This window comes from Dromaius novaehollandiae, chromosome 1, assembly GCF_036370855.1.
Source record: "Dromaius novaehollandiae isolate bDroNov1 chromosome 1, bDroNov1.hap1, whole genome shotgun sequence".
NCBI classification, from domain to species: domain Eukaryota; kingdom Metazoa; phylum Chordata; class Aves; order Casuariiformes; family Dromaiidae; genus Dromaius; species Dromaius novaehollandiae.
In genome coordinates, this window is record NC_088098.1 from 43,320,782 (window position 1) to 43,342,925 (window position 22,144).

A 22,144-nucleotide genomic window follows, 5' to 3' on the forward strand; every position below is an offset into this window, starting at 1 on the left:
GCTAAAATTCCCAACTCGAGTCAGGTAAAATTAAAAACGACTGTTTTATCTCATGTTCTCCACCTACGGACTTCTTTCTCTGCATTTTTGGCCTTTGTATTAGATACCTTTTATTCAGTAACTGAACACAAAATAGACACAAAACAGTTTAAAACCTGCACCTTTGGCCAGTTTTGGGTTACAGTTCAGTTTTGGCCCTTTATCTACAGCAGTTACCCATCTACGGCGATTGCCTGAGGAATCTACATTTGAGCAATCAGAGCCTATTTCTATTCTCTTTTTTCCTCAGGGATAATCCAAAGCAAACTCTCATCATCCTTTTTTGTTCTGGTTATGTATTAGGAGATAATAAGAACTTTGTCACAACTTTGGATGTATTTTGTGCATAAACTCATGTACAGAGCAAAATGATGGAGCTCTAAGATTGTCAAAAAGGTCTCTACCTTACTGTAGTTGTAGAAGTGAGCTTTTCTAAGTAAACAAAAGACTTTAACCTGGAAAAAAAATCATCTGAATAAAGAAAATCACTAATAACAAGGAAAGAAGATCACAAATGCTGATTTATCAGGGATTACAAGAAACTCACAAAATGTGTCTAAAAATAAGAGGCACCAATTGTAAAGAAAATCCAGTTTATTTCTGCAATGCTCTGACAATTCAGGTAAGCGCATTTCATTTCCTATTTGTCAGGAATCAGCTTATATTCCTGGTGTCAGGTGAAGTTATTAGTGCCAGTGTGTTATGCATTCTTTGTAACATACACAGACAATATAGCACTTATCTTTAGGATACAAATTTTTATTTGAAAATTAAAAATGTGTGAGGCCGTCATATCTTTGCCGTCATTTGTCACATGAGAATGGGAGTAGGCTTAACGAGAAAAATGACAAATCTCTAACCTGTGTAAAGAGAAAAACAGAGAGTGACTGCAGAGATACCACATAACTGCCTGAAAAAGAGTAATATGTCTTAAGTCAGCTGTTGGCCACATTTTTATTTGTCTGGGTTTCTGTATATCGTATTGAAGTGGATGTTTCAAGGAGTAATTACAGAAGCAGGAAGCTATTGCTTTCTTGTGCCACTGGTACACATCGGTAAATTTTGCTTTAAGGAGTGTTGTTCGATGGTGACAGCTTTACCACAACTCCAGAGGGAACAAAATTGAAGAATGTGGAAAAAAAGAGGAGAAGAGAACAGCTGTTTTTAAAACTGTTGTGTGGTAACCACATGACTAAGTTATAAAACACATGACACGAAGTGAGAGCAGGTTTGAGCATAAGGAAATCTTACAGTGAATTGCCCTTTCACAAGGGTGGTCCCAGTGGGATGAGAAATTAGTCATGTAAACTATACCTTACCATAAAAATGGCTCAAGCTTTAAATAAGCTGTTGTCTTAAGCCATTAATTAAATCATAAAACTGATAAATAAAGTAATTGACGTCTTTGTCAAACAGGAATTTAATTATAAAGCTTTAATCTTGGCAATGCCACTTGAAAAGAAACTTTAAACAGTGACCAGAAGTGTGTATGTTCTTATCCTTTCCACTTACTAATAACACTTCCCTTACTCAAGGGGTTTCCTTTCCTTAAGCAATTTGCACATTTGACCTATTAACCATTTTTGTATGTAGCTGAGAGAAATGGGCACTTATTTGAGCTGGATCCAAAGCTCATGGAAGTCAAAAGGAATTTTTTTCCATTTGTTTTTTACTAGTTTGGGATCAAGTCTTAGGAAAAATTCTAGAGGATTACTTGCTTTCTAACAAGACAGAAAATAAAGGGCAGTAATAAATATTCTTTATAGAATAGGTATAAAGATTTTTCTAGGTAAATTTCTCTCAGCCATACAAAATATGCATAAAGTTTACTATAAGAGCATTGCCCTTCTGTGGAATGTATGGGGCAAGAAGAATATTATATTTTTGATATTATCTGTTATCTTTTTTTCTCTAATGCTTTTGCTATCATTTGTGCTTTCTTTAAAATTCATATATATACAATATACACAATATTTAATTATATGATGCATTTATTTAATATAATAAAATCATATACTTAATATACTGCTAGACATTACTATATATTAGTAATACAATATATTGTTTGTTAACAATTAACAATACATTATACTAGTATTATATATATATATTATATTATATTAGGTAATTTTGATCTTTTTAATGTTATCCCACTCTTTTATTATTGTTAATTTTAAACAAGTGACTAAAAGCATTAGAAAAACAAAAGTCTAACCTGATGGCATTTTTTCTTGGAAGATATTCTCCTAAGCATAATAAGGTTTGAGAAGGTCAAAATGTTTTATGCCATGCATTTACTGTTGGCTGTAATCAGCCTAAAATAATTCCATTGTTCCTGCAGTACCACTGTTCTGAGTGGAGCTGTTTGAATAATCTCTGTTTGTAGTTCAATGTGCAAATGGAAAGAGAAAAACATTTCTATCAGGGAAAGACAGATAGAAGAACCTACTTCAAATCAAATGCAAGAGGTAGCTGAACCTGAGCATCTAGACATCCTGTCTAAAAGTTTAGTCTCTCAAACTTTAGTGGTGCTGGCACCAAGTTTGTACAAAGCTCAAAGACCCTGGTTGATAAAGATCTGGAGAACTGAAATATTTATGCTATTGCTCCCATTATTTTCCATTAAAACTGTTTGGGAGTTCAATCCAAGTTTTTATGTTATTTCCACTCACTTGAAACTGCATATTTCCGTTCAAAAAGTCTGTTTCCCCATACCTCTTTGCTTTGCTGCAGTCTGGAAAGAAAATTCATTATACAGCAGCAAGAAAAAGCTCTAGGCTACTCCAAACAGGTTTGGTTTTGGAAAAGAGTTCAGAAGTCCTTGCAAATACCTTGGAGGACTGGAGAGAAGGAAAGAAAGAGAGCGAAAAATAAATATTAAATAGACTCCTATTAGATTGAAATAGAAACTTGGGTCTGATGAAACTCATGTTTGTATCATGCCTTTGAAGGCAACACAGAGACTCTCACAGTAGCACCATCAGTAGCTGGGCAGCTCTCGCAGCACGGCACAGTGCCGTGTTGAAGAGCTGGCTCGCCTTGAGAAGCCGCAGAGCTGTACTTGAATGGTGCTGCCACTGGGCAGAGACGCCGTCTAGAGCCCCCTTGAGCACCCATGCACAGGACTTCCTCAGTCTTGCAGTTCTCAGAGAAGTTAGAAAATGCCAGGCAGCATTTTAAATGCACTAACAAGATGCTACAATATTAAATAATATATGTTTTGAAAGGTAACTTTTTACAGAGCTGGGTTGCTTCAGCGCTTTTTTCCATGTAAGCCATTGATCTAAGTATAATCTACACCAGTAGTTGCCAGCTGGATTACTAACTGACGGATGTTCAAAAGCCTATGAAAACTTGTTTTGCAGCTTCTGTCTGTTTCTTACAGACATAAAAATGGCACCGTGTAGAAAGTCTGTCAGAAATATGCAAACTCTGTTAGCAAGTTATGTTAATATTTCCACTGGCTTTAGGTCAGGCATCCTGTAGTTTACTCAGCTCTGCAGAGCTTCAAAGAGTGGACTTGTACCTTTGTCTCAATGATGCAAATAGGATTACAATATCCCACCAGTTATCATATCCAGGAATTGATTTTTTATCTACTGAATGACTCTGAAGCCTTATAATACCCCTAGACCATCTTGTTTTAGGAGTACATGATGTAGAGTCAGCATAGGTGCTCTCTCTGTCTTTTGAAGAAAGACTCTGAAACTACAGACCCCAAAAGTCTGGCAGGAAGAGCTAAGAAAGAGTTCAGGTATTTCTGTAGGTGAGGAAGACTCTTCACTAGAAATGAGGTTAAAAAATTAGAGAGTTATTCAATTCATTAAAAATATTGTTCATATTGTCCAAAAACCATTCATAAATTTCACAAAGCTTCACTGAACAGTTTTAGCTGAACAAATAGCATAAGAACTCAGCAGGTGTTCTCTCCTTCTGAAAAAGTTAATAGCAAAAATATTCGCCCAATATCCTAAAAAATGAGATTCAATTCACTCTTCTGTTTGTAGAGATTTAAATCTGCATCTTTCTTTTCTTGGGAAAACTCCGTAGCCACCACATTAAAAAGCATTTTGGGAGATGGTATATTCTGCCTCTACTGTAAACTATGTCCCACTTAGTTTAAATACAGACTAAGGACTGGAATCTGACTGTTTCATTATTTGGTGAATGGACAGTTAACTTTAAAACCAGCAGAAAAAGTGTCCATTCCACTTTTTATCCACAATTATTTATTTTAAATAAAGTACAATAGTTTTTGGGACAGTTTAGAATTTCTATGTTTCTATAGTCAATATCTAGGAAATAGGTCTGTAGAATTATATGATAAAAGATATAGTTCTAAATTTCCTCAAGCAGAAGAAGTAAAGTGTCTTCAACAGTTTTGTCTTTCTTTTTCCTCCTTCTCTTTCTTTATCCCTCCCCTCTTACCTTTCCTCTCGTATCCCATTTAAGATTAAATAAATTTTCAAGTTACTTAAAGAAATTTCGGGTCACCTGCTGAATAGAAAAACAAATGTAATTGAAAAATCAGTTTTGTTTACATGTCTCCATATCTGTTTTGAAATGATGAAATTAAGAGAAAAATTCATGTTAGTAAACACTAACAAGACAAACACAAAACTAGGTAACTTGTACCTTTCTGAAATGATGTTGTCTGAAAGTGTACTTTTCAGTTCAGCTGTGGATGGAAGAATATTTAAGCAACAGGAGATTTTTCCTACATAACACTATTTGCATGAAATGGGAAATTAAAATATGTTTGTGATTGCTGTATACATAAGGTGAGTTTCTTCAGCATCTTTTTCCCATACTGACTACTTTGTTTATGAAAACCAGAGGGGAAAAAGTAAAAACAGCACAGCTTCCCTAACATCCCTGCCCTCAAAGCACAGCTCTTCGAGACTCAAAAGAATGGAGATCTCAAAACGTCTTTGATTTTCCCCTGCCTTTGAAGATTTGGGCAATGACAGGGTGGCCGTTCCACATCAATGAAAAATAGCCTTGACCTGACTGGGACTCAGATAGGCCTCTTTCTTCCTTGGCACAGCTTTCTGGAAACTTACGCTTTTCAATGTTTAATGCATCATCTATAGTTTGAGACATTGCAAGTCTGTCATAGAACTTTTTTATCTGAGCTCTAAATGCTTTCTCTGCTGCAAGTCACTTCTTCAATAAGACTTGCTACCCAAATTTCAGATACATTCAGCTCAGCATGACAAAACCTCAAGTACTTCTCTGCAGTTTGCTAAGTACTACAGTTGGATAAATAGTCACATTTATTAGTTAAAATACCCATCAATTAGCTGCTTACTGATATTAGCCAGGCTAGAAGACTGAAAAAAAAGTAAAATACGTTGTTCTTTTAATTCCTTACCTTGTACTAAATATTCTTACACCTGAAGTTCAGTGACAGCAATGGAAATCTCTTTAAGTATGGAAATGGAAATATCCAATCACTTTTTGGAATGCTGTGTCATACCTATAGTTATAAAAAAGCCTGAACACTGAAAATGACACCTCTAATCATATATATAGATAATATAGATCATGTCCATCAATTTTGCTTCACTTTTCCTCTTTCAGTTGTGTACTACATATAACTATCAGCTATCCATCATATTTCTATTTGTGGTCTGCACTGACAATCTTGTTTTGAGTCCTCATTTACTTAGGACGCGCTAATGTTATGAGTAGTTTCATAGGCTTCAATATACCTGAAGTTGTGCATCTGAGTAAATATTTCACAAAATCATAGAGTTAACTGGTAAATTCCCAGGACAAGACTTCATCTACTTTGATTCCTGACATATCAGGACTGAACTGTCAGGACTGAACTGTCAGGACTGAATTTAGATTTTTAGTTGTCAATATTTTTATTAAGACCTTTGTGTCTTCGCACTCTAGCATTGAATCTTACAAAGAGAATTTGCCAAGATGGGTAAGATCTTCTTTTCTGCAAAGTACAAACATTTTTCACTTTTTCTGAAATATCTTTATAGATAAAATATTCAGACAAGTACCTGGAAGGAAGAAAAAATATATGATAGGAAATGTCTTTGGGAATACCGTAAAAGCATAAGCACATTAATTAGATATTTTTGAATACTCTTGGCAGTACTTGTGTGGATTTAAATCGTTAGTCTGTAGAATTGTTTTTTAGAAGAAGAAATAAAAATGCTTTGTAAAAATCATTTATCATTATCTTAATGTTCCTTAGAAGTAGTTTGTTTTATCAGCACAGGATTTCTTTATGGAAATCATAAAAAATTGAATTTATTGTATTTTAAAGTGATAACATTTACTATAACAAATGCTATATAAAGTATATTTAACATTTCCTAATTCTATGAAATTCTATATTTGCACTCTTGCTTCTTATTACACCAAAATCATTTTAAAAACATAGAAGTATTTTCTTTCAATACCATGTGATAAGTTCTAAATGTTAGACAGGCACCTTCCAACGCAGAGCTGTTTACAAAACATTTCATCATTTAAAGTTCATTAAAATTCATTTTCTTCTTATAACAACATGAATAAATAGTTTTTAGGTAGGCAGGCAGAGAGCTGTTCTTCTGATCATTCTATCAAAACCTTACTGACAGCTCATGACCCTAACAAGGAGACTTACATTTTAGTTTAGAGACTATACTACCATATACAAGTTACTGTAAATTTTCCCAGAAGAGGAAGAAACAACAGATGTTTTCAGAGCCCTCCCTAAGGGCTCTGATGCAAAGGAAAGTTTCCTTTCCCCAAATACATTAGCACACAGTGGCATTCACACAACACACATTGAAACTACTGCTATTTTCTTTATTTTCAATTCATTTTTACAGCCTAAAAGATGAGCAAAAAGCTGTTTACATTTTTAACAGAACCCTGAAAAATGAGAGAAGGTGCACCAGATTCATAAAAGTGGTTTGAGGCTGAAAAACAAGCTATGACAAAAACAAAACAGAACAACAAACCTTATAGAGGTTAGAATGACTTAGGTCAGTCAATATCTTTAAACATATTTGTTTTCTCAAAGAGAAAACAGATAGATGATCTGATTATGCTGGATAATGTAGTCACAGGAAGAAATTGTCAGATATTAAAAGCACATTAATCTAAGTGAGAAAAATGTTACAATATCATTGTCTGGGACCTGAGAGTACAGAAATTCTATTCAGAAATGTATGTCATATATGTATGTATATATGTTACATATGTATGTATGAATATGTGTCATGAATGTGGTAGAAAAGAAAGAGGTGGATTTTACTTTTCCTGGTGTCTTTCATTTAAAATTAGATGATTTTCTAGAATATAGACAAACGCTACTCATTGACCTTGACTGACTGAAATTCTACAGGTAGAAACCTAATGGTTAACATATATGGCTCAAAGTTCCCAGCTGGCCTGTGTACACTTTGCTGACCGTCAGTGTGATCTTTCATTTAAATCTCTTTAACAGCAAGTTTTGAAACAAACTATTACTATACTATATTACTATTACTAAGTCATATTACTACAGTAATATTACTATTACTATAGTAAACAAAATCTTGTTATAATTTTTTTGTTGTTCATGTGATCCTTCCCCATATACCAGTAAATTATCCAAGTCTATAAGTATAGTTGTTTTTCTAATTGATATCTAAAGCTTGCTGCACATATGTGAATTTATATATAATATGTACATGTGTAAATTACTCATAGGTATGATGTGTATGCTTTTATACATATATATATGTATATATAATGTTGCTTAAGCTATAATCTTTCCACAAAAATCAGTTTCATGTTCCTCCTGCTCTTTACTATTTTTTCCAACTGTAATATGTTGGTGTCTTTAAAAATTAGACATATATATGCCATGTTATTTGTCACGAGTGTAAGTTTATCATTTATACATGCGAATGGCAGATCTTGGAACAAAGGAGTATAAATAAGATGTTACTGTGATCTGGCAGTACACATTTTGTATTTCAGGGCATCAACCTGTTGGTGGAAAAGGTTTTGAAAATTACCGAGGATTTGATCTTTGTTAATTCCAATCGACATAGACACCTGGACACTTTTTAAAAACCACTTGGACTTTATGTTCTATTCAGCTACCAGAAGCTGTATGCAATTAAGAAACTTTAAATATCCATAGTGGTAAGCTCTTTCTCTTCTCTTGAAAGAGAAGCTTTTCTGGATATTCCTCCTTTGTAGCATTAAATAGCACCGGAAAATTTGTAGGCAAAGGTGCAACAACACTGTAAGGTGGGCTATATCATGCCTTTCCCATGTGTATTCTGTAATAAATCTAATCTAAACCAACATTAGAACAAATGATTTACAAATAATGTCTGAGTTAACATTAAAAATGTTGCCTTATGACACTCTTCCAAAGTTGGGGAAAAAGTATTTAAATCTTAGTGAAAGCTTTCTCAATGTTTACTTATTCCTGTATTTTATCATGCCTACAGCCTCTAAGAAATCAGCTGAGACAACCGGAACAGTTTTCAAAATGCTGTTGTTGAAGAGTTTTATTCAATACCCTTTGCAGGTTGTAGAAAATCTAATGCCCTTACAGAAGAGGGTCAAAGCTTACAGTCGGTAAACTGAATGTTTCCTGAACTGAAACCTCAGCAGAGCTTCACAGAAGGAAATAAACACATTCCTCATTCATAACTTGGCACCTTCCTTTATATGTGACGAAGGCTTACGCAGGACTTCTGAATTCTGGTTTGCAAACTTTTCTCTAAAGCAAACTGCTGTCAGTACAATCACAAAACCTGCCAGTAATATTGTTTTCTATTTTTTTACTCCATTTAAATTTTATTTACTTGATATTTTGAATCTCATTTGGCTCCTCTGAGGCCCATTTTTTTAGCTTTTCATGTGCCTCAGTATTATTTCCCTGTTCCTTTAGCATTATTTCCCTGTTCCCACTTCTGCTCCCCAAACCTTTTGGTTTAATATCATTTGCAAACCTGATTAAAAGTGCTGTTTCTTTTTTCCCCCAGAAAATAAATGAAGATCTTAAATAATATGGGTTTTGTTGCAGAGTTCTGCAATACTTCATTGCAGATCTCAGATGTAAAAGTTTATACTGTATAAGCACTGTAGCTTTGCTGTTTGTTCCCCTTCAGGTGGTTTGCATTTCATATGGCTGCCTTTATACCAAGGCAAATACGATTAATTATACTGGTAAAAGTTTGTGAGACGCTATCAAATGTTCTAGCAAAATCCATGATGTGACAAACAAATTATTCTACCATTAATTTATTTATAAATAAGTTAATTTATCAGGATGGAAAATGTTAGAATGCCATTGCTTAAATATATTAGAATCATAACCTAATATTCAGGTCAGGGCTTGCTCTTTTGCTGACTCTGCTGCTGCTGATCAGAGTCCTTATTGAACACACTAGAACGATTTCTTTGCACCACACACATTCAGAATCCTAAAGCATTTCTAAACTAAATGGGGCGTGATGGCTTAGCGAATTGATGATGAATGTTTTGCTCCAGCAGAATATTCCCTGCCACAGCTCATAGCAAGAGCATCTGGAGCCAGAGAATCCTAAAATTAGTTGCAGACACAGTATAAGAAGCACTTGTCATGGTGCAAATTCAGCACCTTCAGGAAGAATATATTTGTCAAATGTGTTTATACAATTGCCTTTGTGTATTTCAGATGCCACATTCAACTGGGATTCTTTTTATTCTTCCAGTATGAGACAATAATTTAAGTCTTAATTATTTAAATGAAAGAATCTATTTTGTGAAAGAATATGATATAGATTTAAAATCATGGTGTCTAACCATGACACTAGATGGAGCTATCTCTTTGAAATGAATGCTCTCTGTTGGAAATTCTACTTTTCTTCCCCTTAAATCCTATTGTGATTTATCATATTTGAGAAAAAGAAAATAAAGGAAAAAGGGTAAAGAAAAAATGAGAAGAAGAAATCAAAAAAAGAAGATTTATATTATTGTGAAATGGTGCCCCCAGTAATTTCAAGTGAATATATACAAAATGATTTCTTATAAAATGAGAGCTTTATCCCCAGTGATAATTTTTATCAAAATACTACTTAGAATTAAAAGTCTGAAGAAACTTTGGTAGTCTTCAAGGAACATGAAATTAGTTAACATCTAGTTGTTTCATTACTATAAAATAGGTGGTACTGCTTTGCTATCATTCCTCTACTGCTCTCAGATACTTCAACAAAGAATATTGAACAAGGCTAAAATAACTAGATTTTTTTCTTTATCATTTATGTTTTAATCCCACCAGCAATTTGCTCCTGTGCAGCTACTGCTCCTTGAAAGCTAACAGCTAGATATCTGTCCTCTTCTCTATGCAGGCAGTTGGAGTCATTTGGTTTTCAAAAGATAAAATGACGTGGAAACATATCATCTAAAGCTAGTTCCAATTAGAACTAAAAACTGTGAGTATTTGTGGATGGAATTTTTGCAAGAGGTTACTTAAGTTTATTAATTAAAAATAATTAAAAAGGCTTCTTTGTATTGAGGTTCAAAACAAGTTCTCTGGATTTATGGAGCTTTGGAAGAAAGTAAAATGTAAAATTTTCCGTAGGATGCTTGAGTTTTACAAGATCTTGTCAGAAGCACGAGAATAGAAATAGGAAAGCTGGCTCAGAAACAAAAAGTAAGTACGCAAGTACGCAGAGTTAGATTAACTTTCCCACAAATTAAACACAAACCTTTTTTTTTGGGGGGGGGGATTTCCACAAAAGCTTTCCACATGCTACTTTCTGTGCCAGATGTCCATCTCCGGTGCCACATTACCCCTCTTTGAGTCCACTGAATAGCAAGACCACTCTTGGCTAGCACTGAGAGTGCCTCAGTGTTTTTCAAAGCAAACAGGAAAGATAAGAAAATCCATAGCTCATTTCTTTACGTTCTGGCCAAAAGCAGATTTCCAAAGCTATCAGTGCATGGCTAGACTGTCAAACCAAAAGTGTACCACATCATGAAATGCCGATTCTCCTGAAGAATACTTTTTCCTTTCTGAAACTTCTAAAAATGGTTTTTGTCCATTTTCCCCATACTTTACAATTTTCAGATAGGCCCAAATTCCTCATCTCATCAGCCCATTTCCCACCTTATTCCATTTTGCACTGGAAAATCAATTGTTGATGGACTCTGTGTTTCATTGTCCACCTATATGGTTACTGCAGATGAGTACATTGAAGTATCTAAGTTCTCAATTCTGTTACACTTAGAATCCATCATAGGCATATGGTAACTCTAGGTCCCGGTAATGGGATTATTAAATGCATGAAACAGTGGCTTGAAGGGAGTTTGACTGCAAGAGAGAGGAGAAATGAAGCTCAGTTAGTTGGCTTGGTGAACACAGCTCAGAAGTCTATTCAATCCATCTTAATCTATTTGCACAGTATGGAGTCTTTCTGAAAAAAAAAAAGATGACATTTACTTGTCTGAAGAAGGCAGATTTCAGCCAAAGATTGTTGTCAATTAATAGGCTAACAATGGATTTGTTAGCCTTCTACTGAATACTGTCTTTGCTTGAATATCACTTTTATGCCATTCTGACTTCTATGGACAGAGGAAAGTGAACAAATGGTAATAACAACAACGACGATATCAACAACAGCAGGCATTACTGCTCCAACTAATCAACATATAGCACCTATTCATATGCTCCCAGTTTTTAAAAAAGCACAGAGGCAGCGGATTGCACAATATAAAATGATGTCATTCTTCATGCAGTGTCCTACAGCAAAGAAAATGATTCCGGTTTTCATTCTCTGTCTTTCAGAGTAGAATAAAATATGCTAAAATATTTATGAAATAAAAAACTCCAGAGAGTTTGATGGAGACAGTTCTAAGCACTCCAAGGCTTCATTGCTATGGAAAACATGAAGTTATTTCTAGAATACACTATTGCCTCCTCTGGCATACACTAGCATGGGACACAGAGAAAGGCTCTCCATCTTGCTTCCAAATTAATTATGGCTAGCCAAGTTATTTGGAAACATAAGGACAAATTCTAAGTAAATGCTGAAGTTCATGAATAACAAGCAGTGAGAGGGGATTTAGAAAGCTGAGAAACAGATTTAAATTTCACAAATAACTTTCATCGAGGCTCTGTGCCTCATATGGTTTGTCCTCCGACTAGAATACTCATGAATAAAAATTATTAAACAACGTTATAAGCTTAAAACAACTTAAAAAGCTGTTCACATCACTGACATGGTTGTATTGAAAGCATAGTGCATGCTACTGACACAGCTCTGTATATGTAAACCAATTACATTAATTTGCATTAATTTGGGTTGCTAAAGGTGAGCTGAAGTTACAATGTAAACAGATTTTAGGGATTGTTCTATGTGCCTCAGATTTAGTAGTGATCTTGATTTTGGTTAGTACTTGCTAGCAGATTCTTGGAAGGTAGCCTATTGAAAGCTGAAAGGAAAAAAAAAGAAAGAAAGGAGGGGGAAGGGAAAGCTTAGCTGTACTGGAAACATAAATGAAAGCAGTCTTCTGATTTGCAAATACACTGTATTTTCTGAGAATGATGAATAGCTCTCTGAGGAATAAAACATTTGTGAGAGTGCAAAAAGGTTTATGTTTTTTCTTTTTTATTGCTATGACATTAACATAACTTAACAAGCTTCAAACGCTGGAAGTAGGTTAACAGGATTAATGTTTAGTTTTAGGTGATTAACAGACTACTTGCAGAGCAGTCTGATTTTTGGTATGTGAGAAAAAATTAACGTATAATGAAGTCTTGCATGAAACTGAGTTTCTCCTTGTGGAATTGACTTTTCATTAACTATTTAAATAGTAAGTGATGATTAAAATATAGAGCAATTCACTCAAAATTCCCTCTGATTTCATTCCATTAGATTTATACCCAGAGATTAAGTTGGTTGCAGAGATCAGCATAGTTATTCCAGTGACTGGCACCAGATAAATATCTAAAAGTCCTGGTGACGTTTTTTTGGTTCAAAGTCAAAAATGATGATAGCATGTGTTTCTCGCCAAAATTTCTGTTACAAGTACCATAAATCAGTCTTGAAGTCTGCTCTGAGCATTTGCTGGGGTTTTCTTGTAATCAATATAGATTCACATATATGTAATGTAGAAACGTATATGCGAGTAGAATACAAAATAGGATCATTAAATGAAGTAAAATAACTGGTATTATTTTTAATCGGCACACAGAGAGGTACAACAGGTACTGAAGGTGACAAAGGGAAAAACAGCATGAAAATCATTAGCACTGTTTTATAAAAGGTGATTTTTTTTCTTTGCACATTTCAATAAGCTTCCTTTCCTGCAGTGATTATGCCACTTATTTCCTCATAGATCACTTACAAAGCATGCTGTAGTTGTATAAAAGAATGCCCAGTGGTGCACTGAAACTTTTCTGTCCATTTTGTACTTTCCCTACAGATTTAAATGAAACAGGATTCTCACTTTTCTTTCAAAGTCCAGTTCCTAAAATGAAGCTTTTAGAGTCATGAAAATTGTTTTTAGATTGTCCAGAGTAGCTTCTTTGTTCTTTTTGATCTGTTCTCCAACCCCTGTTAAATTTTAGCGTGAGATATCATCCACTTCATAAAAAAGAATTAATCTGCTAAGTAGGTCCCAAATAATTATCTCTCAGTTTTTCCAAGAACTGCATTATAAGTCATCTTTCTGAATAACTGTGGTTTTCTAGATCTATAAATGAACCAAAGCCAGGGAGAACTTTAAGATATCCAATGTTCCAGCACTATAAAAACTTGTGTTAAAAGAAGTCCTTTTGTGCTTCAAATATTTCCAGAAAATAAAAGTTTTTTTTAAAAAAGCTGTGCCAATATAAAGTAAGCAGGAACATTTGGTCTTTTCCTCCCAGTCTGGAGGATGTTGCATAATTTTCACACACAAAATTGGCTTTATAAATAGGGAAATAAATGTTTTGCAGATTGAAGCTGATTAATCTTTTATTGCATCCTAAAAATTACATAACTGTTGCAATTAATGCAAGTTCAAATAATAAGAATACCATGTAGAGCAGGAAAAGAGCTGGCTAGGGACTTTAATAAGCAGCATGTTTTCAGATACCAGTCCAGATAAGTTCGTTTTCATCGTAAGTTCATAAGTCTCAGAGCTACTATTAGTTATTTCTAAGAACTTAAAACAAAAGATGTGTGAAATTCCAGAAGACTCAAAAAAGAAACAGAAACTGGGATGGCTGTGCCTAATTTTGGTAGCTCTCCTGGGTGCGTGCGTGACAGACAAGATGTGTCTGCACTGGGTGTCTCCAGTCACCTTACAAAGCAAAGCAAAGATGGCCAACAGAATAGTTAATGCGGTCTGTGTTTACCCTCTCTGCCAAAAAGGAAAATTTGTAGACAGGATAAATTGTTTAAAAGATCGAACATAATCTTCCTGGTAGCAATATAAGAGTATTATTTTTTGTTTTGTTCTCCTGGTTATGGAGAACAGGTCCTTCCTTTTTGCAGTACCATATCTACATATAAACACAATATTTAATATATCTACCGTTTCTACCTCTTCACATATCTAAAAATATATGCCCTCCGTTGCCTCACCTGTAGACTAAAAGATACCAGTTCTTTCAAATTTTCCTTACCACTTACTATTTCTTGATCTTTAGCCACTCTCTGATCACTCTGTGCTTTCCCCGGCCTCTTGAATGGATCACAGGCTTTTCTATTGAGACATAACTTTTCTTCAAGTAATGTCTCCAAAACTTTGTATACTGCTCCAGATGAGGCCTTTCCACTGCTAACTAGAACAAAAGGATTATTCTGTGTCTTGTACTGATGCCAATCCAGTTTAAGCAACCCACTGTGACTTTTGCCTTTTCCACATGTGCAAGTTCAGAACAGTTCTTACGTAACTCCTCTCATATAGCCCTTAAACTTAAAAGAGATCTTAGTAACTATGTTTTGAACAGTATTCTTTCAGTGATTTCACATTTTTACAGACTCCTTATAGGTAGTCTGTATTTCCTTTGATAGCTTATGAAAATATCACATAAGACAAAGTCTAAAGTTTTACAGGAGTCAAGGTACAAAGTCCTCAAGGTCTATTATCTTGTCATAGATGGAAATGAAATTGTTTTGATATGACTTGCTCTTTAAAATCTATGTTGACTGTTTCTTATCACATCATTACATTCTAGATATTTTCCAAAAGCAGGTTTATTATTCATATTTATTCTTGTATTGTTCTAGAAACTGAATTTCTATTTGTAATTCTGTAACTACTCATTTTCTACCTTTTGAAAGTAGATATTATGGGATAGGACTAAGTCTGTCTAGGCTGTACCTAAATCAGACTCTGAAGTGTCTTGCTAAACTAGATAGACATCCAGCACTTTAATATTATTGGGCCTGAAAGCTCTCAGGACAAGTTTAGGCACCTTTACACATTCAGAAATGCCTTCCTTGAGTCTGATGCAACCTAAATTTTGAGTCAAAAGCCACCTAAATGTTGTTGGGAATATCTACAACATTTGGGAAAGGGCTGGGACTTTGTTGCTGGGAAATATTTCACCTTTTTGGATATTCACTGCTGAGTGATTGACTCTATCCTGGAGCCTCCACTCAGATCCTAAGAGGGGGTGGCATGGCTCCCAACAGCCAGGTCTCTTCCATCTCCTGGCCTTTTCCTTCTCGGTCCTTCATTTCCCCATGTTGCCCAGGCAAACCCTTTCCACTGTATATGTGCTCCACTCTCAGCCACTCCTTAGCAACAGACTCCCTCCGATGGATATACTCTTCCCTAGTTGGAGAACTGCTATTGAAAATGTATCTTGAAGGTGAAGAAGAATATATAAAAACCTTAAAAGCTGCTATACTAGAAGCTAAAAGACATGCACAGAAAATGAGAAACCTGGCTTATAAGGATTGCTTTGACTGGGCACTCTTGAACTTGACTCCCATAACACTGGAGAGTACCCTAACTCCTAGGCAGTTGGTAACCTGGATGTGCGGTTGTATGAGCAATCAAATATTCTCCAGCCCATATCCAAAGTTCTGGAGATATCTGATATTTTCTGTTTGTTCCCTGTACAAAAAACAGAACGGGTAGACAGATACTTAACAGGATTCCCTCTCTGCAGATACAGAGATATTTAGGGAGACAGTCTAATGTGGATGAAATGGATTATGTTTTAGAAGCCATGACATATCTTCCTCTCTTCTTACAAAGACTATAAATGATTTAATAAGAAATTAATGTGCTTACTTATGCAGGACTAGCTCCCAACTGTGGCACCATAAAAAAGGAGTTCTCACAGCATTTACATTATATTATTAGAAGAATGAACCTCTAAAATGTTATTCCAGACCCTTATTTTACTATTTTTTGTCTCATAACCTTATCTCTTGCTACGGAAAAACATTTTTTTAATGAGCTATTAAATAAGAGAAGATAGTCCTTTATCATTTGACACCCTAATATTAAGGTAAGTAAACATTTGACTAACTTATATTATGGCAAAAATCAATAAAGTTGATCCTTATCAATAAAATCACAAGCTATCATCAATAAAAATGACTAAAAGTAAAAAACTACTGAAAGAATTTTCCTTGAAAAAAAAATTAGGTCACTATTAGGCTAAAATATGAATTATATTAAGAAATTAAACTTTTTTGAGAAAGAATTTATGCATTATCATGGGAGAGAAAATAGACTTTTATGCATTTAATTTATCATTTGAACTTAAGAAAATAAAATTACTTTGAATGAAATAGAGAATGACTTGATATGGGTTTTAAATCTACCATTTTGTTTAACTAGAATTCATCTTGATACATTTTTTCTCTTCTCTTGAAGAACATTGAAGGACAGCAAACTATATTTTGACCATATTTTGACAGTATATTTAATTAACAATTGATTTAGCAATGACATTTTTCCTTATATTTTATAAGACAGGATATAATACAGTCCAGGAAACTTATCAGAAGAATATTCTAAAGTATACATAATATAACCACTTCAAGTTACATCACATGAAGGAGAACAAGTTGTCCATTGCAAAATCCTGCAATTTCCTCAAGAAGAAATTCTATACTAGCTTTAAGAAAAAGGAGGTAACTATGAGTATATTGTAATTGTACATTCATAACTCTTGATAAAAGCAACCAATCTGCTACGTTGAAATTTTGTCAAATGGGAAACAACTTCTCATTTACATTCTTAAGCAGCAATGATTTTGTTTATTGTACATTATTACCCCAAGAAGGATTGTGAGCAGTTGCATGGACTGGGATTCGGTTATTCTTTTACAGATTAATATAATGTTGACATCTATATCTGAACTAAACAAGTTAAACAAGACTTTCTTTAAATCATTGGAGAGAAATAAGAACTTCTGCATTTTTATACATTTCATCCTATTTAGAAGACACCTAAAACTGGCCAGATGAAGATTCTTTGAAAGTATCTGGTTTTTTTCCCAGTAGCTGTAAGAGTATCCTTTAATGGCTAGTTCATTATGTCACATATCATATGTAGACAGCTACACTGCAGAGGCCTTAAGACAAGTGTGATGAATACCATTCATTCTTCCTGGAGAGGAATGAAGTGACAACTACAAACAAGGAGATCAGTAAATTAAAACAGTACAGTTCCCCAGATTTGGAATGACACCCTATTTATCCTTGCAATCAGACTTTCAAGTTCTTTGGTAAAAAGAAAACACCAGCTCCCATTTCTTCTGATGGATCTTTTCTGGTTTTGTGCAATTTTATTACTGAAGATTTGTATGACAGTGGCACCAGGAAATGAGAAAGAAAAAAGAGCAAAGGAATTTTTGTTCTCCTAGAATCTAATTTCTTTTCTTCAGCTGAATTCTACCCTTCCTTATACAGTTTCCATTTCAATTCAGTTCTGACGGAAGTAGCTGAAACAAATAAAACTCAGTCATTTTTTAGAAGTCTCTGATATATGCAGTAGTGTAAAGTAGCATGGCAGATGAAAGCAGGAGTGAAAGCTCAATCAATTAATTATCCCTTGCTGGGCAGTTCATTATTTATGAACACTGCCATCCTAAGACTGGAAATAATGACATTATCCTGCCATTTAACTATACATATAGTTTATTTGCATAATTATTTTATCAATGAAAATAGATTAAGGATTTTTGTTTCTGAATTTAATTGTAAATTCGCAATAAGAGCTGTTTGACAAATAGGCTTGCCCATGTTTCTGCTTCCTCTATTTGTCATGATCATGTGCTATATAAAACTCATATTCTGCACTAATTCAACAGGCTTACAAAAACATGTCATTTTCTCTAAAGATTTTGGTGTAACGGATGTTTTACAAAAGAAAGCACTTGCTAACTGTAACTTCACCTGGCTGAATTATGAAATTACTAGTTGAGGAATCAGCTACCAAAAAAGGAAGCATTGCTTTTCCTTTCCATGTTATTCTCTTAGTATTCAAAACATCAAATTTAAAATATTACATGCATTAGAAGCTGTAGACTAGGAACCCCTATGCACAGCTAACAATGAATTGCTCAAACCAATACAGAGAGACTGGAGAAGTACATGATGTTATATTAGGTTTAAGCTCTTTTTTAAAGAATCTTGTTACTAGAAAGTAGCTCTTCTTCAGAAATACATACTGTCTTTTTATATTTATAATGCATACATTATAAAATGCAAGCAAACCCTTAAGTGGCCTTTTAACTAGGTGGAACTTACAAGAGGTTTCAAAAATCCTAAATCAGATGCAGCAGATAAATGTCTCTCTCTCTTTCAGTGGATTTGACAAGTGTCCCTTTGAATTCTGAGAGGAGAATTAGGCACCAAACCTGAGACTACATCTAGGACACTTGTCTGAAGTGGCATAACTTTCACACTAATTTGTGTATTTATTGAGGTGCTTGTATGGTATCGTGTTTCTGGAACACAATGTTTTCTAGGGCTTTGAAAGAATTCTTTCTAGATCTCAAAAATGAAAACAACTCTTTGGATTTTTTTACTGATAAGAGTAGTCTTGGCAAATTTTATAATGTTACACTTTCTTTTTTATATGATCGGATGAACAAAAAAAGTTAATAATGATGATATTTAAAGTGGCCTGAGTGAACACCTACTAAAACTCCCAGAACTCTACCTTTGCTGTTGGCTGTGTCAAAAGCTATTTTGGTTACACTTGTGTTATATGCTGAAGACTCTCCATCTGCAATGGTTAGAGTCTCCTTTCTTTTTTGTCTAGATTCTGAAGTGCAATTAGGAGACCTGTCTTTAATCCTTCCTCAGTTCAGAAAAACCATTGAATGTACCATAAAATTTACAGTTTCTGTGCTCTTTTATGTAGAAACAGTAGCTTTAAAATACTGACCAGGTACACGGATTTTTCTGGTTTTCTATATTTTTAGCTTTATAGAAGAAAGCCTAGAAGACTTGGGGGGTGCAAGGATTGCCCTTCTCATGAATTACAGAATCACGGACTCTGTAAACCCTTGTACACAACCAGCAGGAAAATGTGCAGCTGCTAGTAGAAACAAAAGGACATATCTTGAAACCAGGCTATTTCCATGACAGTTTCAATGCTTTGGTTTCTGTCTTTTCCAAAAAAACCTCTTAAGCTCTTTTCAAAATCAGCTGACAGCATGCATGTATTAGATAAGGAGCAAGTTAGAAAGATACTTTGTGGAGGTGCTTCAAAGAATTTAAAAGGAAGGAAATGTAACTGGATATGTTATTTGCTTCCTGTCCCTTGTAGATATGCCAAATAGTTTGCTTTCCCCTCAGAGATTAAATTCTCTTCAATAATTACAGCAATTTAATTGAATTTGTACATACACTTAAAATTGTTCTCCTGCCCTATCTGTTACAATCTGAAACTATTTTATAGACACAGAAATTTCCCAGAAGCTATTAAGCCTACATACAATATTTTGTAATAAAAGTAAAAAACGTTCCTTTGTCTATACGCTTTAGTGAGGCTCCAGCCTAAACCATCTGTGGGGAAATATTCATAAAAAATAACCCCCCAAAGGTCTCCCTCTCCTTCTGCAAAGCACCAGCTGATGAATAGCTCAAATATCTACAACACAAACAATTGTCAAGGTAAATTGCTTTTCCTCCAATAAGCGGGGAGGGTCACAATCACAAAGATCTTGCTGGGGAGAGAAAACAGTGTTTAGCTGCTGAGTCACCCAAAACAGAGGTGCTTGTATCCTGGCAGGTGAGAGCAATCACCCCTAATCGGGAGAGAAAGAGGGTAAGAGTGTTTGATGGAGCCTGAGGAAGGAGGAAGAAGGCATTCATGCAGTTGCTTAATGAGGCTGATGTCCTTTTATTCTTTCTGGTGCTATTAGTGCTTGAGTTTGGAAAGGAGCCTGTGTTGCTGAGGACAGCCCTGCTGCTGGGAGTGCTTGCTTCCCTTTGGCAGGCCTAATGGAGGAGGTTAATTTTGCTGTACTGGACAAGAATTCATGGAAGTCAAAAAAAGTGAGGGCAACATTTTGAAGCGTTAGGGAAGAGTCTGTTTTGTTTTTAAAACTTACAGTGAGCCTGTTATCATCTAAAAGAGTACAGAAAACTTGAAGATCCTTGTGTTGAAAATTTGAAGATCCTTGTGTTGTCTTCTGGGAAGAAAGCTTTCCATTTTAAAAGAGAATGGATTCTTGGGGGATTCTAACAAAAATCCATATGTTGTCTTTTATCAGTCTTAAGAAAGAAATATCCAGCTTATTGTGGAACTGTCTCTCTTGGCACAGCTGGGCTGACAGCCTGCTGAGAACCAGTAGTGCTCCTGTACGCTGAGCTGGTATTGGACTTCTGGGAGTTGCTGGGGAAAGTGCATGTGTGGCTCCTGTCCACCTGCCTGCCATGCTGCTAATACCTAATTTGAAACTCTTGATTCTCCTATAGCCTGAGATCCTATGTGCTTATCCTGGGGGGAAAACTACTTGCAGTTTTAAAAAGGAGAATCACCTTTTCTTTCTAGTTTTGAGTTGAATATACAAATAAGCAGTATCAAAAATCAGGCCAGTCTTGTCTGTTATTCCATTTCTAATTCACCATTGCTTCTACACTGTTAAATACCAGAAAAATAAAATAACTAAATATATTATTTTAAAATAATCCACCTTATAGGAAGTGCATGGATCATTCACCTCACCTAAAGGCCATGCACTGTTGGTGTTTCTACTAACTAATGGAAATTCTTCTAGAGTGGAATGAAGACCAACCAGCAGCAGAGGAATGCTGATGCTGAAGGGGTGTTCCCAGCTTCACAATTTACCTTGAATAACATGAGGTTAATGCATATTTCCTACACTCTGTCTCTTTTCTATCTTAGATTTTTCCTTTTTGGAAAGTCACTGATGTGGTCATCCACATCATCTTGTGGTGAAGATTATACTGACATGTAGGTAGTATAATCCTGCGTATGTCTGTATGGATAGAAACTCATAGGAGATGAGAAATAACTCCTGAATCCAAATGATGCAGGAAATCCTCTTATAGGTTGTATTAAGCTTTAGCTTAAATTTCATAAAAGATTTCATAAAATGGTGCCTGCCACTGTGTACATACATCTAAACAGTGATGGTCAAACATGCATGCAATACCAAAAGTTGTAGTTTTCCTAATTTTGAGGAGAATGCTTAAAATATGTTAAAACATATTAATGATTTTTGATGATATTTTGAGAAGGTAAACATCCCAGTTTGTAGTAATATAAGGTTTTTTATTCCTTATGCCAGATCGCTTGTTTATGAAAATAACAGGAGAATTATTGAACTTGAATCTTATATTATGAATGACTTTTCAAGACAAAAAAATGATACGACTTATTTCATTAAGTATAATAAAGACAACTATGTGCTTACATCTACATCTATCTCCATCTGCTTACCAGCCTACCTTGGAGATTGTGAAATAGGTAAGTAAGCAATTATAGTTACTTTGGTAAACTTATAGTTAACTCAGAGATTGCTTTCTTATGCAATATCTAAATTTGTCTAAAATATTACTTAAACTGCTGAAAGTGCTGTTTTATCTTTGTATTGCTTTCTTTTGTGGAGGAAGAGGGGAAATAGCCTACTATCAAGATGTGTAAAACAAAATTACTTTTACTGAATAGAAGT

The 22,144-nt window shown here is 34.7% G+C and overlaps 1 long non-coding RNA gene across 1 annotated transcript in view; it reads right to left on the minus strand.

Moving 5' to 3' along the window:
- Positions 1 to 2,275: 2,275 nt before the first annotated feature.
- The window catches only part of LOC112981453 (uncharacterized), a 66,501-nt gene continuing 46,632 nt past the window's right edge, over positions 2,276 to 22,144 (minus strand). Inside the window, exon 4 of the long non-coding RNA XR_010389403.1 lies at positions 2,276 to 2,879. This is a non-coding gene — a long non-coding RNA (uncharacterized LOC112981453). The remainder of the gene's footprint in view (positions 2,880 to 22,144) is intronic.